The sequence below is a fragment of the Podarcis filfolensis genome, assembly GCF_964270895.1.
Source record: "Podarcis filfolensis genome assembly, chromosome: 5".
In the NCBI taxonomy this organism is placed as follows: domain Eukaryota; kingdom Metazoa; phylum Chordata; class Lepidosauria; order Squamata; family Lacertidae; genus Podarcis; species Podarcis filfolensis.
In genome coordinates, this window is record NC_139608.1 from 36,245,693 (window position 1) to 36,271,578 (window position 25,886).

At 42.9% G+C, this 25,886-nt stretch overlaps 1 protein-coding gene and 1 long non-coding RNA gene across 4 annotated transcripts in view; one reads left to right on the forward strand and one right to left on the reverse strand.

Moving 5' to 3' along the window:
- Nucleotides 1–1,902: 1,902 nt before the first annotated feature.
- On the reverse strand, nucleotides 1,903–7,523 carry LOC310763716. Of its 2 annotated transcripts, XR_014548775.1 has the most exons (3): nucleotides 7,351–7,523; nucleotides 6,219–6,293; nucleotides 1,903–1,945 (listed from the first exon to the last, which is right to left on the reverse strand). It is a non-coding gene; the product is annotated as an uncharacterized lncRNA (long non-coding RNA). The 2 variants fall into 2 exon arrangements; XR_014548776.1 differs by lacking the exon at nucleotides 1,903–1,945 and having other exon boundaries at nucleotides 6,102–6,293.
- Nucleotides 7,524–7,939: 416 nt separating this feature from the next.
- Nucleotides 7,940–25,886, forward strand: part of EPHB1 (EPH receptor B1) — a 344,720-nt gene continuing 326,773 nt past the window's right edge. Inside the window, exons 1-2 of one of the 2 annotated variants that reach the window (XM_083616247.1) lie at nucleotides 7,940–7,957; nucleotides 18,203–18,327. The gene's annotated coding sequence lies outside the window, so the exon portion shown is untranslated. Of the gene's footprint in view, nucleotides 7,958–18,202; nucleotides 18,328–25,886 lie in introns of those variants that run through there. The other variant, XM_083616248.1, reaches the window with a different exon arrangement.

Consider the following 25,886-nt stretch of genomic DNA (forward strand, 5'->3'; position numbering starts at 1 on the left):
GCTTCTAAGCAGTTTACAAGTATAAAAATGAATTACACAAGCACCCTTAATTAAAATGTGCAATAAAGCATCTGTAGAAATATTCATAATTAAAATAATCAATAACACAACCCCATTAGAAAAACACAGCAGTTACGACAGGAGACTCAGATCAAGATGTGGGACTCAGACCATGGGGTGGCTGTGGACACTTTTGGCTATGCACACCCCTTACATACAGCCCCCAACTATCTCTCCAGATCATATTTCTGCAAGTCCTTGATGTGCTGGTTTTCCATTGATGGCCCAATGGTCACTGTACGACCATTGTCCTAACTGAACATTATATCATATTTGTCCCTCTTTGTCCTGCCCCCCTCAAACCAAAAGAAAACCCACCCAGATGCTATTCTGGGCTACATTTCCCGCTGCTGGGGCTGTCCCTTTCACCTGGTTATGCTGAGGTGACACAGTGGCAGCATCCAATGGCTGACTCCAGTTGATCAGAAGTTATTTATTAGCACCTTCATTAGCAGCTAAGACTTTAGCTAATCACCTGAATCAGTAAAATTCCAAAATCCATCACAGGACAACCACTTTATTGGGCCACCCAATATATTATTATTTTTTTAAAAAAACAAACTCATACATTAAATAAATGCCACAAAATAGTGAGCAAGCTTTCGGGTTCTCCAGAACTCTTCATCAGGCTATATATTTTTTTAAAGCAGATGGTGGGAAGATGGGGATGGGGAGGGAAAAATAGGCTGATGTTGAAGTCACACAGTCTGCATTTCGTGATGGTCTTACATTGGAGTGTAGTGGGAGGCAGCAGACAATTAGATTAGGCTCTATGAGGTGCTATGTAAGTTTCAGGTTGCAGTTGAATCAGTGAGGTAAAAAGTAAACTTCAGCTGTTAAAATTTCGCAAGCTCTGAATTTTCAGGCCTTGGCTATTGTGAAGCTGAGGTTGTTTCGCTTTATGTACTGGCTACCTGAGCCTTCTCATTAGCCCGAAAGACCAGTCTGTTGACACTAGTCAGGGTTAGAGCAATGAACTGGGTCTTTGTACCTGGCAGAAATGGGCAGATATATGAAATATGAAAATTTTAATCCCATTGCCTAGTATGACAGCTTTGGCTCTGCTGCAGTACTTTGTAGAGTTGTTCTTATCAATCAAATGAAGTGTTAATATGTGCTGACACGTCCAAAAAGACATTCAGAATGCTAATCTTCAGATCTCCTCTGCATTTGTGCTCAGATGCTCAACCGCACTGTTACAGAGGTAGAAAAAGAGAGAAGGGGAGGGGGAAAGGACTCACACTTCATCTTTATTTTCATTGTGAAAAGGGCAAAGGTATTCCATTATTGTTCTAAGTGAATTTCCCTTTACCAAGGGAATCGTTAGACTTTCCTCCACTCTAGATCCCACTCTTTCTCTTGGTTTAGTTGCCAAATTAACCTTTGTATCACCTGGTTTCCTTTCACACTGCTTTTCAATTTAGGCCCCAAATTGTTCAGACACACAAGTAATTGTCCTCCTTTTCTTGCCCTCTTTTGCCAAGGTAAGTCATTTGATCTCCTCCAATAGCAATGTGTGAGGTTAGTCCTTGCTATTCCAAGACCATATGTCACCCTGAGGCTTTTTCTGTCTGGAGTATCTTCAGCAATTAACAGCTTGTGGAACCACAATGCCTTCTTGGAAATTCATTTAAATTACTAGCACTAATTAGTATTAATATCGCAATTTATCATCTGATCTATTTTAAATATTGGCTTGTGGGAAATGACAGGCTAATTTAATACAAAGCCAACTGTGTAAAGAAAGAATGCTGATATCGGGTGGCTATTCCCTTCCCAGCCCAGCAAAAATGGTGTTTTCATCAAATTTGAATGTACTATTCAAAAATTCCTTACTTGCCTAGGTCTTCACAGTCCTTCTCATATTGCTGATGTTGTCTTCATCCTAAAACAATGAAAGCTTAGCCTTTATTATTGCATTTTTAAAAAAGCCTTCCCTTCCTCCAAGGAGTTTAGGGTGGTATGTATGGCCCCTCTGCATATTTTTATTATCAAAAGAATCCTGTGAGGTAGGTTAGGCTGAAGGATAGACAACTGACTCATGGCCAGCCAGTGAGCTCCATGTTGGAGAGGGAGAACTGAACTTGTGTCTCTTCTCCTGGTCCAGCAGTCAATCACCACACCCTACTGGCTTTCGACTATGAAAGGAAGAAAGCCTAAATTATCTTAAACTGTTGAAGAATGTGTAAATTGTCCAGGGTGAAAACCACCAAGGAGCTGAAAAATAACACACAGTAAATAACAGCTTCCGCTGATGCTGTTATTATTGATGAATGGCATGCATCCCCCCCATCTCTCTCAGCAAACATAGCTACAATCAGCAGGGCAAAATTTCATGAATTGGAAGTATCTGAGCCAGAATTGTTTTCCTTAGAAGTGAGACAAAAGCACCTCCCCAAACATTGGATTGATACCTCTGGAACCACAAAATCATAGAGTTGGAATGGACCCGAAGAGTCATCTAGTATAATCTCCTGCAGTGCAAGAATCACAGCTAAAGATTGGCAGATGGCCATCCTGTTAGAATTCCTGCTCCATGATTGCAGTCATGGGATTTTTGTCTATCACATGACAGTATATGTTTTGACTCCACAGAGTGGGAAGTGACGGAGACAGGATGTTTGTGCTACTGTGTTCCCTGAAGTGGGACTATTGTTCTTTGTTCTTTCTCTTTGCTGTCTGATGCTAGAGAGAGAGCAGAAGCCATGTTGCAGTGCTCCGTGTGTGTTCATATGTAAATAAAGTTGATTAGCCAAAATGCTGAGTTGCTGAGGTCTGTTATGCAAGTTGTGCAAATTCTGTGGATCCCTAAATGTGCCGATGTCTGTTGGCATCGGTCGCTGTGATGTTCGGGCTGAAGAAAGCTTTTGAAGCTCCCAAATGATCGACCAGGAGGGAGGGAACATGCCAGTTGGGCATGTGTCTCTGCCAGGGTCCTACTCAAGTGTAGGCAGAGCTCCTGACACATCCAACCTCTGATTAAAAACCTCCAATGAAGGAAAGTCCACCACCTTCCGAGGGGGCCTGTTCCACTGTCACACAGCTCTTACCGTCAGAAAGTTTCCCCCAATGTTTAGTCGGAATCTCCTTTCTTGTAGGCTGCATGAACACCATACATTTAAAGCACATTTCCCCATCCCAAAGAATCCTCAGACTTTTAGCTCTATGAAGTGTAAACTAGAGAACCCAACTTGAGCACCAACAATTGCCTTCATAGTCAGACTGAGACTTGCATCGTTTTGGTGATTGAACCCCTCAGCCCAGACCAAATCAACGCCTGAACACATGTAACCACACACTCACTCACTCTCTCTCTCTCTCTCTTTTGTATCCTTGCTTCTGCTATTCCTTCCCTCCTTCTCACTGTCTGAATTTAGACTGAAGCAAAGACTTTCTTTTGCCTTTGTGATCTTGTAAAACTCAATGTATTATTATTATTTATTGAATTTATATACCACCCTATACCCGGAGGTCTCAAGGCAGTTCACATAAAAAGATCACAGTATAGAAAATAAAAATAAAAACAATAACCCAATAATACCTCCCCAAGAGCCACATTTTAAAAGGGCATGGGATGTTGATCAGGTCAACCAAAGGCCTGTTTAAAATGGAACCTTTTTGCCTAGTGCCTAAAGGTGTATAATGAAGGTGCCAGGTGAACTTCCCTGGGGAGAGCATTCCATAGATGGGGAGCCACTGCAGAGTGTTACGAAAAAGGAGCAATGCTGCAGCTGAGTGCTCCAGATGGCTGGAAAGTCAAACAGGATGTTGATGTTTTGGGACTGTACCGTGGGAAAAAAGGGACAGTCTATTCTGTGCACTGAGCACCGGATGTTAGCTCAGAGTGTCACATGACCCTGTACTGGAAGTACATGGGAGGAATTTTTCTCTCTCTGCTGTTGGTGTAAAGAGAGTGCAGACACTTTTTCTCTGTACTGCTGGAAAGACAGAAATAAAGGCATGTAAATATATTTCTGTCTGTCTCTCTCCCCTCCCTGGGAATGGGGAGGAGGGATGGTGTGTTCTTCTCACGTTTGAGAAGGATCGCCGATAAGAGATCTCGCCTTGTCTTACCGGTAGTCGCTGACGGGGGAGATCAACAAGGAATCCAAGCCGGGCACCTGGAGAGTGGCCAATTCCTCTGACTAAGGCTTGAATTCCGACACAGAGAAGGCCCGTTCTCATGTTGCTACCCTCTGGACCTCTCAAGGAGGTGGCACACAAAGGAGGGCCTCAGAAAATGATCTCAGGGTCCAGGTAGGTTCATATGGAAAGAGGCGGTCCTTGAGGTATTGCGGTCCTGAGCTGTTTAAGGCTTTATAGGTCAAAACCAGCACTCTGAATTGTACACTGACAGCATTACATCAGTTGTAAGCATTGTGCTGTTGAGGACACTTCCTCAACTAGTTTCACAAAGTGACATTTTCCAGCCAAGAAAGGTACCATATCCCACTCCCCTCTGGCTGTGAAGAAGGAAAGAATGACTGTTTTATCTGAGATACGTGTTTATCAGATTGGGAAGGGAGTGAACATGGGATTGTTCAGTTCTGGACCTGAAGAATTCTGGATCAGGTCCAGTGGTTCTTCTGCTCCTATTTAAGAGGTGCTTGTGGCTGTTTGGAACAGAATGCCTGACGTTGAATACCCTCAAATGGTGTTGTTGTTGTTTAGTCGTCTTAATCGGGTTTGGCTCTCCGTGACCCCTTGAACCAGAGCATGCCTTGGAGACTCTGACTTTCTTTTCAAAGCTTCTCCTTTTTTTATGTCCATGGAGTTTTCTTGGCAAAATACTGGAGTGGCTTGCCAGTTCCTTCTCCAGGTGGATCACATTTAGTCTAAACTCTTGGCTATGACCTGTCCATCTTGGGTGGCCCTGCATGGCATAACTCATAGCTTCTTGGAGTTCTTCAAGCCCCTTCACCACGACAAGGCAGTGATCCATGAAGGGGTCAAATGGTGTAGAGGAGTGTGATTGCAGCCATAGGACTATTTCTCAACCCTCCTTAAGTCCAGTTTGATATCCCCCCCCCTTTTTAAATTTTTTTTTGAGGGACAGCTGGTGCAGAACTAGGTTAGGTCTCTTACGCAGAAAGTATCTTGCTAGCTGCAGTACAGAGGGCAGGCAAAGGCTAAGGAACTCACACTAATGTCACGAACTGTGTCATTATTGCCTGCAGATAATTAAAATGGATTTTCAGGAGCAAATGCTCCCTGCACTGTATGTTAACACTTCACATTTCCTTTCATCAAGCCTCCATATCTTAATCCTCTGGAAATGGCTTGGCATCACTTAAAACACCATCAGAGAGCAAAAGCAAAGCTATTAAGACAGAGCTGGTTTTGACATTAAACCACTGCTGGCTTAATATACTGACCTTTGTTTAGAGTCGCAAATGTATGAGTCATGTCTGCAGTCTTGCCCATGATACTAAAAATGAATGGAATTGCGGGACCATTCATGGAAGAAATTTCTTATGTTTAAACATGCAATATATTGCCAAAGGACTTAAAGACCCAGGATGTTCCAATAATATCCCCTATCACCAAGTGACAATGGCATTCAATAAAAATTATTTACAACCTGATAGAGGCAAATGACTGGTAGGAGCAGTTACCAAAGGCTTTTAGAGGCAGCCTGCACCTCTCCATGATAGTTCTGGACAAGCCTCCCTTTCACACACAGTTTATGAAATATAATATAAAGGCCACTTTTCTGTACCCTCAGCAGAGAATGGGGAGAAAAGCCTGGGCTATGAACATTCACTCACTCATTCATTCATTCATTCATTCATCCATCCATTCTTTGAAAGAGTTGGCATGATCAAGAGTCAAATTTAAATGTTAAAAGTTAGGAGGCAGATACCTTAAATATCACAACTAGCTTAAAACTGTGATCCATAAAAGTATGAGGATTCATTTAATTTCCTTTCTCAGTTTTAGAACCTATAAACATATCATTCTGAAGGTTTGCTACATTTAACCAGTCGAATAGATAGCATTTTTGCTATATGTTACCTGTCAGGATGTGACCAGCATCCTGCAATTCTTGATTTCATATAATCTTAGATGTGGCACATGCTAATTTGATACATTTCAGAACATTCTCAAACTAGAGCACCAAGCAACCTGATAAGCCTATCTAATATTAGACCAGTTACCAAGGAACAGCTTTTGAGACATCAGTGAATCTGCAGTTGAAGGAAGAGCTCCAGGAAGGGCCATCCACATCTCTTCTGCAATAAGAAGACAGATGTGTACAAGCGCTTGCTGTGGGATCATTTACTATCTAGCCTGCTCTTATTTGACAGGCAAAGCATCTTAATGTCTAGGTAAATCCATCTAGTTAAGCTACTGCAAATCTGCTTTGCATATTCACCTGCACCCGTCTAACCCTTACTTGTGTAGTAGCAAATGATTCGCTGATGAAAGATGGTGTGACTTAAACATTAATGCCTCAGAATTGCACTGCATTTTCAGAGGCTGATAAAACCTTTTCTGCAACTTTGGTTAGTTTTGAAGTGTGTGTGTGTGCACTTGGAAGTTATGTGTTGGGAGCATCACAGAGGTTGTTGGACAGATACCATTAATTAACTTATTTTTATTTATTTTGTATTACACTGGTACCTCGGGTTACAGACGCCTCAGGTTACAGACACTTCAGGTTACAGACTCCGCTAACCCAGAAATAATACCTCGGGTTAAGAACTTTGCTTCAGGATAAGAACAGAAATCACGCGCTGGCTGCTTGGCAGCAGTGGGAGGCCCCATTAGCTAAAGTGATACTTCAGGTTAAGAACAGTTTCAGGTTAAGAACGGACCTCCGGAACGAATTAAGTTCTTAACCCAAGGTACCACTGTATTGTATGTAAATTTACTTTCTAGAATATCTTTTTTTACACATGTACAACACATCATGATTTCTAACTGGTGTTAATGGAAGTCAACTGGCTCCACCTCTTCATTCTCCACCCCCATTAAGAATAGTAGAGAATTTAACATTTAAAGTGCTAAACCCAATCCTCCTATCAATTTCCTATGTACAGCCTCTGCTTACCCTGGGCTGTGTTTTTTTTTTTTACAAAGTGCATTTTCCCCTAGGAAGACAAAAGTATTTCCACAGTGTTCCCAGTAAACTCTGTCCATTTTGCCCTAGGGGGCAAATAGAAGCTCCAGGATGTATTTGATTCAGATAGGCAATAGGGTCTTCAGAGAAAGTGTTAACCCCTTCCTTCAATGGCACAGGCCCCCTGAAGCTGCATTTTACCTTTAAAAAAATAACCAGTTGGTTACCTGATCATGGATCACCTACTCTCTAGTTTGGCCCTGTCTGGATCGTAATCTAGATTTGCTTATTATCACAAATAGCATTACATCGTCAGACAATTCCCTGGGTAGCACAGGAGCAACACTCAGTTCCCTTTCAGACCTTTTGAAGACTTCCCATTGTCTCCTGCTGCCTTGGTCCATGCTTGGCAACAGCACAGTATACAAAAGCCAGGTCACAGTGGCTGAATGTTCACTGTGATGTCACAAAGTCCTGCACTTGGCAACCAGACCTAAAGCCAGAGTTTCAGAACAGCCAGATAGCCAGAGAGACTATCCATTGCCTAACCCAGATATCTTAACTGACTGAGTTCCATTGTTAATACTCTAAAAGGCTCATTTTTAAAGGGATGAATAATTACAGCTTCTTCAAATAAATTCCTACTGTATTTGAATTAAAAGAAGTTATTTATTTGATTTACAAGGAAACAGAGGAGACATATGTAGCCATGAAGACGCAAGGACAGCCCAGACTTCAGAAGCTCACCTACTCAGACACTTTTTCTACTAGCACCGTCTGTGAACAGTTTCTCTAGCAGATGAATTAAAAGCAGCCGAATAAGAAGTCTGAAAGGTGAATCTTCCAAGTATGGCTTACATGTCGGGATGTTACCAAGTATGTGTGGTCTTTTGTTTTAATGAATAGCTTTATTCAGTTCTCGGTTCACTGTTTGTGTCTGAGAGACTGATGGGCATGTGTGGTCAGGAAATAGATTTCTCGGTAACATAGCTGACTCTGGATGTGCTACCGCAAGATATTTGGTGGGACTGCCTCTCCATATGGCTTATTTTTGTATTTATATAGTATCATCAGTGTGGGTGGCGTTTCACAATGTACAAGAGGACAGGGCCCTGACCCAAGGAACTTGCAGTCTCTAACATTTGACACGGGAGAGATAACAGAGGACAGGAAGGAAAATAGAGGCAGGAAGAGACAGAGGAAGAACATTCATTTATTTCAGTTACATATGCCTGGGCTTAGTTACAGTAGGGGGTGCCGACATAAAAAGCAGAGTGTAATGTATTGATCTTAGATATCACATTCACCATAGCAAAGCAAGTTCAAGAGAAATCTAAATACCTGCTTGTTATTAATGACTAGGAGTTGCACCCCTGCTCGCAAGCCCCCCTGTCATTCCCTCCACATTTTTAAATTATTATTATTATTATTATTTCCATATTATTACAAATTGAACTGAATTACTTTAATTTAATACAATTTCTTAAAATCAGGTTTCCCGCTCCCATTGCTATCATATGTCCCAAGATATTCCCCCATAGCTGCTTCCTTTCTTATTTAGTCTCCAGTTGACTTCCTTCACTTGCCATTAAGCCATTCTTCCAGCTGTCCGCCTTTTCACCTTACAAACAGCTACCTTGGTTTCATCTTATATGTATATAATCTATTTCATCTACATTTTTATTCCAGACCTGGTGTGTTGAAAGAGTTCAGTTATTTCTCTTGTTGTTCAGTTCTTTGCAGTGTTTATCTAGGTGGCACAAGATCACATTCCATTCCATTCAGCTGTTATCAAACTAATATGTGAACCTCGGCCATAAATAACTTGCAGAGTGAACTTTCCAGACTTCCGCCATTAAATTCCCCTTTGCAATTCTTTCTCGGCACACAACACACAACAATTTCCCCCCTCAGATTCAGCCTCTCTTCAACAACTGTCCAGCTGTGGGTCATTTCTTTTTCCCCACTACAATCCTCCAACAACACACCCCATCCAGAGGTGGTTGTAAAAAAAAAATCAATTCACCCTCGGTTGAGGGGGTGGGGCAAAGCAAAACTTTATTAAATAACTTGTAGATCATAAATCAAAGGCCTACCCCTTTTTCGAAATATAAAACTGAGTAGCAACTACACGTGTCTCTTTGTTATGTAGAGGAGGACAGGATAAAAAAGACGATTAGAAACCATAAGAAAGCGCAAAGCACTTTGTCTTCCCCCTTCCTTTCATGGCTGTTGTGGGGATTCACAGAAAACCATTCAAATACCTTCAGAAAACCAGTCCCAATTCTTTCAGCGGCTGATTGATTGAAGCCTATTTGCATATGATGCTTCAGGAGCACCTCTTTATTAATGCCAATTATCCAGATTGAGGAGGAACCTGCTACAAATCAGGCTGGTAACAGAGGCTTGTCCATGTCAGTGGCACACTCCCAGATCACTCCCGTTCTGCCTTCCAAGTTGGCAGACACGGGATTGCGTGTCACTGTGGGATGCAGTCAACTTCCCAAACCCCACTGGAAAGCATCAGAAAGATGAATGCCTCATTCCCTTCCTTCCCCCTGCCTGAACTGCTTTGCAATCCCTGGATGGCTATGAAGAACCACCACCACTGACTCATGGGCATGGCTGGAAACTGTCATTCCCTCCCCATTAACCCCTAGAGCTTCCCCTTCACACGCCATGCAACTACTAAGTTCACTTTTCTTGACCTCTTGGTCCCCCCCCCCCCATGGAAATCCAAGATTGTGGTGAGGCACTACAGATCCTCCGATGGGGGGTTGTGATCTGACGCAGATCCAGACTTCTGATGCGGCACTACAGATTCAATGTGGGCTGTATGACGACAGCCTTACATTTGTATGTACATAGGAAGAAATGTCTTGACAAAATTGTTTTGACAGCAAAGCAGACAAGTCAGGCATGTGCAAAGGGGCTCCACGTTTGCTGTTGCCGTTTAGGAAAAGCAATACTTCTCTTAGGTGTGTTGCTGTATAAGAAGAAAGGAACACAAAGTGATTATGAGAAGTTTTGCTTTTTCCAGATGGTAATGGCAAATCACTGCACTGTTTGAGGCTTCAATCTTTTACACCTTTGAGCTCCTTGGGACTGACTTCTGAGTAGATATGCATAAGATTATGCTCTAAACTCTAATCGTATGCATACGTCTTTGAAAGCTTACCTTGCTGAACTCAGTGGGACTTACTCAAGTAAACTGGGATTGGATCAGGTTTTTAATTCAGTATACAATACAGTTGTACTTAACTGCAATATGATGATAATACGAACCAACCTGTCTAATGATCATTGAGATAAAGCATATGAAATATGCTGAACATTCAAAAACCACTATTTACACACTAGGGATTATTATTGCTGCTATTATTATTATTATTATTAGGATTCAACCCGATCAATTCACATTGGCTTTACCACATTGCAGAATTGAGCTGTACATGAAGAATGCAACACAAAATAGTAGCTCAGTAGCTCTTCTAAGTTTTATTACCAAATTACACTGCTAATTCTTCCATAGTGTCTTAACAGCTGTTTAATTTCCTAGGGAAAGTGTGAAATCCTTCTCTGGTGACTGATTTAAAAGTCTCACTCATGCCATAGATGTTTGAAAAGCAGATTTGTTTGCTTATTTAACTGTAAACATTGGCATATGTCAGGGTTTATGTACAGTAAAAATGAAAATGTTTTCAGGATGCAATCCTCAGCTCCCGGTGATTTCCCTAGTCTTTAAGGCTACCATTCTCTGCTCACATACCTGGAAGTAAGTCCCTTTGAACTCAGTTTAGCTCACCTCTGAGTAGACACATAACGGACTGCACAGTTTGGCATTCTCACTTCTGCACTGGATCACACACAAGTTTTCCTGAGGGCTTGTTCTCTTTTTCCAGGAACTGAACATTCTAGATGAAAACAACCACTCTGAGTTGCAAAATCACGCTCCCTTTTATGAAGGGACGGATTACAAAAAGATGAGAAGCGATCCACCGAGTTGAACAAAGGCCACTTAGGGGGCAGAGCCAACCACCACCACCCTGCATAGACCACCCCATGCAATCTGATTAGTGTGCAGTGATCTATTGCAGAAGGTGCATTCTAACTAAACAGCCGCTGGTGATGGAAGCAAGTGATGCAAGCCTTGTGTGGCAAGGAAAGAGCTCCACACTAACGAGTGAAATGCTTACATTGGGGTTGGGGAACCTTTTTGGCTCCATGGGTCCTTACCAGGATCTGCTCCTTAGACCCAATTTGACAAGTGAGTGGGAGGCCACCTACCTTTCAATCACATAGCATCATTATGATGGCGCATGATTGATATGATTGGCCATCCCTCCCATCAAAATTCATTGCGGGGGTTCCCAAGTGCCTGCTGCTGAGGGAGGCCAGAAAGTTGTCTCCATTGTAACAGGCTTCTTTCTCTCACTTCCTGCAGCAGTGGCAGCAGTGGTGAGAGGAAAACAAAGGGGAAACTTGTCAGAGATGCAAAGTCCACCCCCCATGCTTATCCTTTCAACCAGTGACATCAGAGGTTGAAAGGAGGAATTCGGGAAAGAGCTTTGCAACCCTCCCCCTCCTTTGCACCTCTGATTTCTGATTGTCTCTGCATAAGGCAAATTCTGATTCCCGATAAAATCAGTATTTTGGAGTTTTTAAAGAGTATTAAAAATGCCTTCATTATTTAGGTGCCAGGCAAAAACGTTCCTTTTTAACCAGGCCCTTGGTTTATCTGTTTGACATCATATACCCTTTTAAAACATGGCTCTTTTTTTGGGGGGGGGTGTTATTGGGTTATTGATCTTATTTTGATTTTATATATTGTGATCTTTTCTGTGAACTGCCCTGAGACCTCTGGGTATAGGGCAGTATGTAAATTCAATCAGTCAGTCAGTCAGTCAATCAATAAATCAATCAATATTTATTAATTAAAAACATAAATTTTCATGTGCTAAAAGATCATTATGTTTAGCACCAAAAATACTCAGGACAAACATAGATGGAGGGCTTTAGACAGAACACGACCAAGAGAATGCTTCTTTAGTATATCTGGCTAAATATTTGTGAACATACAGTATATATTCCAATGTTTAGGTCCCTGCAAACTTCTATGAAAATTTTATGACTGGGAACAGTATATTATTATTTCTTGCCGCCGCACTTGGTGGCCCTTAGATGACAAGTACTGTATAGTGCAAATGATTGTTTTTATTATCTCGGTTGCTTTACTGCGGCCAGGAAGGGGCTATCATTATCGTGATTTGTAAGAACAAACAATATTTCTCGCAAAATAGGTGAGTCACTCATGGGCCATACCTGCAGTCCTGTAATCACAAAAGAGCCATTTTCTTCTACTGCAGAAAGGAAAACCTGTGAAAATCATTGCTGCCGACTTTTGCTATAAAGTTTGGCTTCTCTCAAAATGATTTATTAAGTGAAAATTTGTGATAACCCAGCGACTCTTGAATCAGTACAAGTCTTTGATTCTGGCAGGCAGCTCAGCCCTTCAAAAAGGATGGGGGCATCACATATATGCACCCTCCAAGATGATAATACCCTGGCAGGACAAACCTGACATTCCACCATCCTCTCTTCATCTTCTTGATGAGGAAAACGTGAATGGAGCCAAAAACTCTTTTTCCCCTTGTCCATTTTTATTAACATTGCCAAGACTGAATCTTGGGGATTTAGCCTTGAATCAGGACGACTTGGCTACAGCACTCCACAATCAGTAGTAGCAGCAAAGAGACCAAAGCCCAAAGGACTACCATTAGTAGCCACTGGAACCCAAGCCAGGAACACTCCACTCTGTTCATGTAATGAGCCACCAGAACTGCATTTTAGAGCATCTCTCTATGTTCTTAGGCTTTGGATTGGCCTTGCTTACCCAGGCTGACTTTTGGACCCCTTGAGGCACAGAGAGTGAGAAAGGGCTTCTTCTTCGGGCTGTGCTTGGACAATAATAATCTTCCTGGCTCCGGTGTGTTTCAATTTGCTCCTCAGCTCTGGCTCTGGTCCTTGGCCTCAACTTCCTAGCTTGTCTCCTGCCCCAGTTCTGACCTCCTGGTGCAATTCCTGTTTTCCAGCTTCTGGATGGCTCCACTTTGACACCAGCGGGTTAAGCCCTGTGGCACATGGAGTTTCATGGACAAAAGGAGATTTACTTGTCTTTTTCTTCCAACTGTGTATGCTCTTGGTACTTGCCAAGTTTCCCCAGAAACTCAAGGCAGCATCAAAAACACCCTCCAATTTTCCTCCTCAGCTTTTCCCCCTCAGCTGGAACTCACTAGAACTGAGTTCTGGAACCTCTTAGGTGGGTACAAGAGGTTTCGGTGAGTTCTGGCACCTCTTTTTCTAGAATAGCACTGCTCCAATGGAATGCTGGAGCAATTGTCAGAACAAAATGGAGAAATGGTGCGTGCGCACAAACGCTTGCACGTACCTAAAGAGACTCTTTCGACTGTACACAATATAGGTCCATGTTAGGAAATCTATGTGTCTTACAGTCTGTTGCAAAATGACACACAGCTTGTGGATCAGGCATGTCAGATTTATTATAAAATGCCCACTGTGACTAAATGGATCTTATGCTTATGCAGTTATTCATCCCTGTGCCGCTGTTTAGCTGCGGTGAAGCCATCTTTGACTGTACCTAAAAGCCTTTCCTTTGAAGCATATGTCAGCCAGGAGATAAGCTGTCAGACTGAAACAAGTTGTGGCATTAAGCAAGGAAATATGCTATATTAAGAAATAGGATAATCTGTGTTTTAATCTTGAATCTCTCTTGACCAAAGGGGAGCCATGATTTCTGTTCTGTATCGCTTGAAAGTATCTCTTTGTTCTCCCTGACCTGTTCCTGGCAGGCCAAATTGTGCCAGCTACAACTGCCGTTTGTTTGTGAAGGTCTTTTCCCTGATCAAAGCCCTCTGTTCTTGCAGATAAAATGTCTGCTGAATTCCTTTCTTCTTCACCAGATGATGGTCCATCAAGCCTTAAGAACTGCGGGTTCATTTGCTGGTTGCGGGCAGATAACCTCCTATAGGGAGGGATGTCTCTTTCTTGCTACCTTATCTGAACTCCATTGTTGTGCTACTATGAATAGCTAATGCCATTTGGTACCCACATGGTCTCCAGGCAGGGAAATTGCTATGATATGTCCAAATTGCATGGGTAGGTTAAGGACATCTCTCTCAGGCTGTGATTACACATGCATCTTTGACCATCCCAGAATCTCCTCACTGCCTTCTTCATTTCTTGCACATCATAGCTATTCAGAAGTTAGGTTTTCCTCTGATTTAAACCTTTCCATGCTCCTTCCAACCATTTATTATTTATTTACTTATCTATAAGGTTTCTTATTTTTCTTAGCATTTTTAAAGAAATAGTCCCATGGTGGGCTAGAACAATATAATATACATTTATGAAAACTATTACAATTATTTTAAAAAGTCAAACCATTCCCAATGGAAGAGAACAGTAACAGCTAGTGCAAGTTATACAACAGATGTTGTTATTTATTTTATTTTTAAACATCAACAACTTAAGTTCTCTTCAATGTAAGCCTTGGCTTTGTTAAATATATTGAACTCTACTTTGGATCATCCTAAATCTTGCCTAAAATCCTCAGCAAATCCTGTTGTTACATCTTAAATGACTACCTGAGTATCATTTTCAGGAGTGGAAGAGACCCATACCAAGAGAGATATGTATAAAATTACACATTCTGGAGAAAGTGATGACTGCACTCCCTGCTCCCATAATATCTGAATCAGGAGTCCTCCAATAAAACTGAAGGTGGAAAGATTATTTGACAGATGAAGGGAAATACTTCATCACACAGCATATAGTTGAACTATGGGATTTGTTCCCAGAAGATGTTGGAATCTCCGTTCGACTGAGCCACTCCTCGGGTTGAGTCCTCCGGAATCTCCTCCTCCAATGATTAACGACCTAAGCCTTTGATGAGGCTCCAGGCATGTTCTCATTACGCAGAGTATACGCAGCAGCAGCAGGACGAGAAATATGAGCTACATTGCTAAGAGTTTTATTTCTAACTACGCAGACAGAAAAGAATATACATCCTCTCTCTGTGAAAGCAGAGAGGCAACTGGAACAAAGGAACAGGAAACCAGCAATATCAACATCCGTCTCCCATCTCCCATGAGACTTCCAACAGTCTGGAATCTCTGGAATGTAAACAGAGTCTTGTGACTCCAAGCACTGCACAGTGGCACAAACAGAAACCTAACAGACATGACCACCAACTCTGGTGACTTTGAAAGAGAATTGGACCAATTTGCAGAGGATAAGGCCACAAGTGCTGCTAGTCATGACAGTTATGCTCTTTCTCCACTGCCAGAGGCTGTGGACTCAGTGTAGCTTATGGTTGCTATAAAGTCCCACAAGGACTTCACTTTAGAGCAGGGTTTCCCAAACTTGGGTCTCCAGCTGTTTTTGGACTACAGCTCCCATCATCCCTAACTAGCAGGACCAGTCGTCAGGGATGATGGGAACTGTAGTCCAAAAACGCTGGAGACGCAAGTTTGGACAACACTGCTTTTGAGGATTAAAGCAGAGATCCTTGTGGGACAGTAATGTGATCTTAGACCACCCATATTCAGCATATGGTCTTACTGATTTTAAGTAACATCAGTATGCAGCAACAAACTTATCCAAAGGCAGGTGCAGTATTGTACTGGGTAGGTTCACAGCAAATAGCTCATTTTGCAAATGCAAGTCTGAGAGAAATAGTGGGCCTGTTAGCATCCTTTCCCCCCCGCCCCTCCTCTCTGTGTGCTAATCTTCAGGGCTGGCTCACTCTCACTTTCCAAAATCACATAAAGACAGAGATGTTCAAACATGTAATTTAACGATTTTTCAAAATTATTATTATTTCTCCTGATGGCGCAGAGGAAGGATTTCTCTCTCTTTCTCCAGCCGCCGTAGCACAAGTGCAATCAAAGAATGAAATAACCAGGTGTCCTTCCTGCCTGTCGGTATTCATAAGCAAATACCCCAGCTCTTCCTGGGCCAATGTTCAGAAATGGGTTCAGCAGAGCTTTCTGAGAACAAGCCTTCTGATGGTACTCAGACGGGATCCATAGGTGGCAAGATGGCTCCAGATTTTGAGCCATTTGTATGACAAGGGAAAGAAGTGTGGGCTTCAGATGCAACTCTGGGTTCCGCATTGGCCAGCTACTTTGATCCTGTGCCAGCCTCTTTGTTTGGGCACAAAACTGTTGATGCCCTTCTGCAAGACAAATGAAATCTTTTGATGCCAAACAGATGGTCCTTGCTCTGTGGCCACATGGTTTGGCCTGGAATGTGTTGCTTGGATTAGCTTCCCCTTCTGGGCACATGAGGGCAAAATAAACTGATGTCAAATGTTCTGGCAGTTGTAGACAACAGTAATGGCTTGCTAGGAAGCCCTCTGTATGGGGGCAGGGAGACCTAACATGTATGACAGTTGCTTCAGGTAAAGAAATCTGCTGAGGGTTCTGCTTTTGTTTCATGTTTAAATCTCTTTAAAATATATAGGAGCTACAAGTGAATACAGTGGTACCTCAGGTTACAAACACCTTGGGTTACAGGCTCCACTAACCCAGAAGTAGTACCTCAGGTTAAGAACTTTACCTCAGGATGAGAACAGAAATTGCACGCCAGCGGTGCAGCGGCAGTGGGAGGCCCCATTAGCTAAAGTGGTACCTCAGGTTAAGAACGGACCTCTGGAACAAATTAAGTTCTTAACCAGAAGTACCACTGTATAAAGCAGTGGACTGCTTTTGCAAAGAGACCAGGTTCCACTGAACTGGCTCAATCAGACCTGTGTGTCTAAAAGGACATGACTTGAACTGGGCAATCAGACAAACTTTTTTCAGCACTTTAACTCAATCACTACAGTTACTATGATACTACCTGGGCAGAAGCACTGAGGGTCAGCTAGGTTAGACAATGGCTAGTCTCCCCGAGCTGTCCTGTTCATCTCTAAGTCTTGTTGCCAAGCGGCAGGACTTTGTGACATCACCGTGAATATTCAGCCACTGTGACACGGCTTTTATATCTTGTGTTGATGTCATGCATGGCACAAGGATCTTCTTTGGGAAAACCTATATGCATAAGTGCAGGAAGACTAGCTAGGAGCCAAGCTCAGCTCAAGCTGAAAGTTTAGAGGAAGCAGGGGCAGTGGGGCAGTTGCAAGTGGAACTGAGATTTCCCTTCTTTTGTAATGTTCAAGTTCTGAACAATCTCAGTAACCTTGGTCTGACTGGTGGTGTATGCATGCAAGGGTGCAGCGTGGGGGTGGGGTGCTGGGACAATTGCCCCAGGAGCATTTGTGTGTGTGTGTGTGTGCTGCTCACATTGGGACTGGTGTCGCTCCAGCAGTATCTGCATCTGCAAGAGCTGGGCTGGCACATGGCAGGCTCCATTCTCCCATTGTGCCCCATGCTCCAGTGTGTGTACCCCAGGTACCCTGGGTGCCATGAAAACATGCTCCACTGCTGCATGCATGTACTTGTTTTGCTTGAAAAATAAAAAGAACAAAGCTGTCAAGGAGATAAGCAACTATGCAACCTTTAGAAGACATCTGAAGGGAGCTCTGTATAGGGATTTTTTTAATGTTTAATGTTTCATTACATTTTTATATGTGCTGGAAGCCACCCAGAGTGGCTGGGGCAACCTAGTCAGATGGGCAGGGTACAAATAATAAAATTATTATTATTATTGAGAAATAGCAATCTTGGGGGTAGGGACCCTTTGGCCCTCCAGATATTGTTGAACTACAGCTCCCATTACCCTTGATATGTTGGCTGATGGGAGTTTGAGTCCAACAACATTTGGAGGACCACAAAGGAAGGGTCCAGGAGGAACCTCAGATTACAAATGAAGCCCCCAGAACGACAGGATGCAAGAGGCTGATAGAGACACGTTTCCTTCAGCAACGTGCCTCATGCCAATAGGTTGTCTCCCAACCAGTGTGCTTTCAGCAGGCCTTCATTTTCATGCACCCTTTTGTATATATTTGGAATCAAACTGTCACCTGTTTTCCTGACCCAAATTCTCTGCCTTCAACAGCAGCAGGTGCAGCTTGACTCAGCACAGTGGCAACATGTTGGGGAAGAAAAACCTTCTGAGTTTCTGCATATCATGCAGCTTGTAAACGCAAAGCCTATGGTGGAACGATAGCAACCAGCTGCCTGGTGAGTGCTTAACCTTTAGTAATATATCTGCCAATGGGATTGTCTATGTGTTTTTCAGGGATATGCCTGTTCATCAGCATCTAGTTGGTCAACAGCCTTAGAGAAACTTCTTTCAGACGAGGTTCTGTATCACTAAGGATCTTGGATGCCTGTGGCAGGTGAATTAACTCCAAAACATAATAAAAAACAAACTGCTTTCTTTACACCATTTTCATTCAGAGGCCACTGGCAGAAACTGTTAGTGCATCGCTTTAAAAAATACTTCAAATGTCCCTATTTATGGTCAGCTTAGGCCCAGCATCAACACCTGGTACCCCAGGGCAGCTACCAAGTCCACCGTGCTGCAACAAGGCCCATCAGCACTCCACATTGGGTAGTTGGGTTTGTGAGTCTCCATTTTAATTTCCTATAGTGCCAAAAAATGGGAACAAGATCTAGGCCACCCAACTGAATATAATGAATGGGAAAGACTATGGACAAAAAATATAAATTTTACAGCATGTTACTTAATAAGAGAGAACTATATGAAAATGTATCACAGGTGGTATCTGGCACTAGAAAGGCTTGCAGAAATGAATAAAACATATAATAATAAGTGCTGGAGATGCAAGATACAAAAAGGAACCTTCTACCATATGTGGTGGACATGCCCTGAAATTGGGAAACTTTGGAGCATGATCCATGAAGAAATAAAGAAAATATTAAGAATATCATATAGTAAAAGGCCAGAGGCATTGCTTTTAGGAATTTTAAATGATGATATTCCAAAAGACAAAACTAATTTTTTCTTATACGCAACGTATGCAGCAAGAATCCTGGTGGCTAAGTACTGGAAAGGGAATCAGTTACCCATTAGGGGAGAGTGGCTATGTAAGCTCTCGGAATACTTAGAATTAGCCAAATTGACAGATATAATAATAATAATAATAATAATAATTATTTATACCCCGCCCTCCCCAGCCAAGGCCGGGCTCAGATATAATAAGACAAAAACCAAAAAGTGAAGTAAAAAAAGAATGAGAGTGCCTAAATGAATACCTCAAACGTCAAGGTTCGAGGGCAGAAATCTGGCTGAGTCTGGAATAACCTTGTGAAGTGAAAGAATATGAAAGAAGGATTTATATCTAGATGTTAGGATAGAGAGGATAAAGAAAACAGGAAAACAGGAAGACACAATGAGAGATAAAGGAGGTGCGGTGGGATTGGTGGAAGTCAATGTCTTCTTGTTGTTTTAGTGTTTATAATATTAGCTTGTAAGATATGGATTTGTGTTTTGTGTTTTGCTTTTGTTTGTTTTTTAGTTTTCGAATGTTGATTTTTGTGTGTTGTGTATTGTTATTTTTTGATATCTTTCGTGTTGTTGTTGTTGTGTGGAAAATACTAATAAAATTCATTTATTAAAAAAAAATTAATAATTTCCTATAGTGCCTTGTAGTAACAATATGCTGGACCTGGTCTCGAAGCTCCAGCTGATGGTGAATGCAGTGGCTACACCACTAACGGGGGCAGATGACTGGCAGCCAGTGACACCTGCACTGGCTCTCCATATGCTACGAGGCCAGGATCAAGGTTCTCATCTTCATACTGGGGAACCCCCCTTATGTGGGATGCGCACCTTCTGGCACACAATGCCTTTCTTATCAGAGGCTCCCATAGGACAGGGCTTAGGAGCATCACATTGTCAGTATAAATAACATTGTGTTCTGTCAGCATGTGAGGATTTAATTGCAATTCTAACCTGCCCAGCAGGCATGTAACTCATAGATAGGATCACACTGTTTTCCATTTGCACGAACAGATTGTATTTCTAAAGTTACTGTAAAAACAACAACTTTATGAGTCATATTACTTTCTTGAGAACTAACCTGTAGTTTTGCTTTGTTTGGAAATATGAATCTCAGTTGGATTGCAGCTGACCTCTTGCAATACTCACGTTGTCCTCTTTGTTGTTGTTTAATGTCCTAGCCTTGGCAAATGTGCCATAATTATCTTAATTGCAAGTTTGCACTTCAGAGTTCTCTGTTATAAAAAGACACACCTGGGACCAGAAATGACAGGTTGTTTGCCAACTGTGGCATGGACAATAGCTGACTAGTCTCTCTTTTTGTTTAGGACTTTTTCTTCTATCCTTGGGGCTTATGCACATGATACAAGATTTAAAGCAGGGAGGGAGCTGTGGTTCAGCAACATTTGTAGGGCCAAAGGTTCTCCATCCGATCCACAGGACAAGATGTTTGGTGGGAACCTCATTAAATGGCTCCCAGTCCTGATCATCTCCAGCTGGTGAGCTGTTTGATGCTCTCCACATCGCTGCAGCATCCACCCACTATCCCTGTTGTTGCTTTCTGGAAAAAAATCATTCCACTTTGCAGTGAGAATTGGTATGATAGCTCACCACTCTAGAAAGCATTTCAAAGCATCATCCACCAGCTCTGCCCACAGTGACCCAAGCCAATCTTAGTTGCACATGCATTCTCAGCAGGAGTTTGTAGCTGCCTTCCAGCCATTGGCCTGCTGCACTTTGCCATGATTGCAAATACCAGTACACAGTACTTCCCCCCCTAAAAAAAAATATGTTTAGGGGTACTCTCATTTTGACTCAAGAAAAGCACCATTTTGTAGTTCCAATCAGGAAAAATAAATACAGTAAACAGACAAAAGTACAAAGAACATGCATTACACTGGGAATGGAAATAAAGCCGCCATCGGAGGTGGTAACAACGAAACTGACCAATCACCATGCTAGATTCCAACTCCTACTTCACACATTAAATGCTTGCTTCCGTTTGAGACTCAGGAAACACCGTGACAGGAAATGAGGCCGCCATCGGAGGTAGCGATGGAACTGACGATTCACTGGTGCTATTCAATGGAACTGACGATTCACCATGCTAGATAAGAAACTAAAAACATCAACATTTTAAGTTTCTTCTCCCATTAGATTCACAAAATGTTTAGGGATATGTGTACCCCTGCGTCCCCCCCAGAAAAAAGCACTGGCAGCAGGACCGGATTTAGGTTTGATGAGGCCCTCAGCTACTGAAGGTAATGGGGCCATTTATATGTCCAGCTGTCCTTTGTCAACAACAAATTGTCGCTGTTTTTTGTGTTGAATATATGCTATATGGTAATTTATGGACCTAATAGGTATCTAAAGCCATTTACACATAACAAAATATGTATTTTATCAAAGTAATTGTTGAACTGAAATACAATTAAGAAGTATATTAATAGTGAAATAATTATTAAGCTCTAACTGTTGCTGTATGCAGGTTTTATTTTATTTGTTTTTTATCTTATATTTTGGAAATGTACGTTCAGGTTTTTTTTCTTTAATTTTTTTTGGGCCCCCCCCCCAAGAGAGTGGGGCCCTAAGCTATAGCTTCTTTAGCTTATACGTAAATCCGGCATTAACTGGCAGTACAACCCAAGGCACCTGACAATAGCACCAGGCAGTTAGAAACATCTAGGTCTGCAGGACCAGTCCCCCCCACCCCAGAGAGTCAATATTTTGCGGTAGGAATTCAAACGCATGCTAGAAATCTAGGTGTGCACAAATAAAGTGTTCTGTCACCCTGGTGCAACAAATGCATTTTAAGATATTGTACTTTGTGCAGTGTGACTGGGAAATGCATAGAAAAGTGCAGGATGTACAAATGATTAAGGGGAAAACATATAAATCCCCCATGAGCAAATCAGGATGAATGCACATTTTTATAAACTTCCCGTAAACAAATCAGATGGAATGCTCACCGTTAAACCTAGTTTAATGCGCAAGCTATGTGCAAGCAAATTGGGATAGAAGGTTATCTGGAGGGGCCTAAGGTCAAAATGAGACATCCTGGGAGGAGGCTAAGGTGAGGTGGAGAATGGAGGGCAAGTGAGGAGAGCTGCAGGGGCTGAAGTGTAGAAATGGAAAGCAAGCAGGAGGAAGGAGAGGGAGTGCAGTAGATGAAGGCTACTTTCCAGCAGGAGGAAAGCCACAGGTAGAGGCATCTCCTACCTGCTGCCCAGAGCCTGACACCAAGCAGCTCCCTCGATAGCATAGCTCACTCAAATGAGTTCTTTCCCTTGAGAGTTGAGACAAGAAGCCAAGGAAGGTGAGGTTAGAGGGCTGTTGGAATGGGAGTGGCGTTGACGGATGAGTGTTTGGACCCCTGGGGTGCTCACTTGTGGGGTGCCTCAGGGCTGTGTCCTCTCCCCCATGCTTTTTAACATCTACAGTGGTACCTCAGGTTACATGCACTTCAGGTTATATACGCTTCAGGTTACAGACTCCGCTAACCCAGAAATTTGCTTCAGGTTAAGAACTTTGCTTCAGGATGAGAACAGAAATCATGCTCCGGCGGCGCGGCGGCAGCAGGAGGCCCCATTAGTTAAAGTGGTGCTTCAGGTTAAGAACAGTTTCAGGTTAAGAACGGACCTCCAGAACGAATTAAGTACTTAACCCGAGGTACCACTGTATACGAAGCTGCTGGGAGTTTGGGTTAGGTGTTCACCCGTACAGTGGTACCTCGGGTTACAGACGCTTCAGGTTACAGACGCTTCAGGTTACAGACTCTGCTAACCCAGAAATAGTACCTTGGGTTGAGAACTTTACCTCAGGATGAGAACGGAAATTGTGCACTGGCAGTGTGGTGGCAGTGGGAGGCCCCATTAGCTAAAGTGGTAGCTCGGGTTAAGAACAGTTTCAGTTTAAGAACGGACCTCCAGAACAAATTAAGTTATTAACCTGAGGTACCACTGTATGCAGATGATACCCAGCTCTACCTCTCATTTAATTGGTGGTTGGTGGTGGATGGCGGTCAACGGATTGAGGTTGAATCCTGACAAGACATGTGTACTATTTCTAGGAGACAAGAGGTGGGCTGGTGTGGGGGAGTCCCTGGTCCAAAATGCGGCAACTATGCTAAAAGACCAGGCATGCAGCCTTGGGGTCAGTCTGGAAGTGCATGGAAGTGCAGGTTAATTCTGTGTCCAGGGCAGCTGTCTGCCAGCTCCCCCTGGTGCAATGGCTGAGACCCTACCTACCTGTGCAGTGTCTCACCAGAGTGGTACATGTTCTGGTTAGCTCCCACTTGGACTATTGCAATCCGCTCTATGTGGGGCTACATTTGAAGGTGACTCAGAAACTAATCCAGAATGTAGCAGCTAGACTGATAACTGGGAGTGGCCACTGGAACCATATAACACCGGTCCTAAAGGATTTTGTTGGGAGCTGCCTAGAGTGGCTGGGGAACCCAGTCAGATGGATGGCATATAAATAATGCAGCAGCAGCAGCATCTATCTATTCTGCCCATTCCAGTGATGCAACTAGGGATACACAGAATCTGGAAGACATTTAAAGTTGTAGGCCTGCTTACTTATTCTGCAAACATGGAGATGCATGCATGCAAATGCACACACACATACACTCTTCCTGAGATAGAGTGGAGGCAGGTTGGGGGGGGGGGGAGAAGAGAGAGATTCCATTTGCATGAAGCTAAAATCCAATGAGGTGACTCTATATTGTAAAGGCACATCATTTAGAAGCCTTGGAGAGGTGAACTGAGCTTGGAGAGGGTGGGAGTCAGGCTCTTGCTGTTTGCTCCATTTTATTTATGCATTTTGATTGAACAGAAAGCATCTAATGTCTCTCTATCACCATAAAACACATGTAAAGACATAAAATATCACCACCCTGTACAGCAGTAGCTGATTTAGTGGCATCCTTTCCCTTCTTCTCTTAGGAGGGGCATGGGAATCAAGGTACACAACACACATATTAATAAGGAGGCTTGGCTCAACCTGTGATCTGTCACTCCCAATCTCCCATCTCCAGTCAGGCTGTCCTCTGAAAAGAGAGAGAAGGGGGGGACACTCAGATAGCTCCTCCATGTTTGCTCACTCCTAGAGCCAGGCTGTTTGTGTCTGGGATTGTATTACCTTTTTTGTATTAATGGCGATGGTGGCGTCGATGAGAGTAAGTGATTTCTGAACATTTCACTTCTGCCATTGGAATGCAGGGCAGCTCTGACTTGAAGTGGTCAAAATGTAACAAAACACTTCAAGCACGACCTGTGCCACAACCCACCCGAAAAGTGCGCCAGCAATTAGAATCTTGTGTGGTGGGAGAAACAAACCAAGATCCTTGACGGAGGCGGGAGGGATGACACTTCCAGATGACCTGTTTATTGAGCATTAAACATGATTTGTTTCTAGGGAGATTAGATGGATATTGACTATTTAACAAGCACTCATTTTGATTTGCTTGCAGGGGGGTTAATGGTGCTGCAAGTGTCATACCACACTTTCCCATGCATTTTCCTTACTGCAAAAGTCTGATCTTTCGGGAAAGCAGGTTCATTGCACAAGACCTCCCAATCAACTTAAAATGTTCAAACTTAATTTGTTGGTATGTTATTGAATCCCACCTGAAAAGAGTGGCAGTCTTTTCATTAAATATTACAAAACATAGCAACAAGAACAATTCATTAACATTCAACAAATAAAAGCAGTATTAATTCTCAATGGCATTAGTACTAGTGATCTGCAGAGGCCCCACACACATATACACTCTTAATTGGTGGTTGGTAAATTTTCAGGAGGTGGTGAAAACTCAGGTGGGAGAATATTCCACAAGCTAGATGCCACAACAACAAAGCAAAAACTCTGTGCTGTAGCTACTCAGTCTGCTTTGGAATCTGAGTAGAGCAGGTTTCCCTTCCATCCCTAGCCTGGCAGGAGTTTTGCTGACCCAGGCAAGCAAAAAGTGAGTTAAGCAAGGTTGCAAACTCTGGTTAGGGGCATATGCACTGTGTTGTGCTTTTAGCCCTTTGCACTAAGCAGGAGTGCCAGCTTGGCCCTGTGAACATCTGTGCCCAGGGTAGTGGGTGCCATGCAGTGTGCATGGCCCTGGCATCAAAATTTGTGGGTGCCCACCCCCTTCTTGGGCAATTTTGTGGGTGCTCGGACACCCAGGGCCCCAGCACCTATGGCATTAAGTCTGCTGAGTGTTTCTAAGTGTGCTTGGTTAAACACACTTAGAAATCTGCTGAAGTTTCTAGCTGCATCCAACCAGACATGCTTAGGAACCCTCTGCATACTTGCACATTCCTAGTGCAAAGCTCCAGAGAGCAGCCTGTGTGTCTGTTGTGATGCTGGCGCATGGCTTGCAGGTGTGCTTCTGCCCCTGCCTGTGTCCAAACACCTGAGCATTTCTTTTTGCTCAGCAACGAGTCATCCCCAGAGCTTCAGCCACTTTATTCTGAAAATCAATTGTTGGGAGAAAAATGGGTAACAACATTTTGAATATCAAACAATCAAACTGGCTTTGTCGCCGTATTGGGGGCAACCCAGCCAGATGGGCAGGGTATAAATGATATTGAAATATACTCGGAGTCGAGAGTGGATTTCATGCTCTTTATTCAGCTCATAGTGGTGAGGAGGAATGGAAGTCCCCCCAGAATGTCTGCTTTATATACATTATTTACACAATGGGCCCCATGTGATTGGCTAATACCAGGATTCTCCTGTAAGCCAATCAGATTGCGGATTCACTTCCACCTGGAGCTGGATT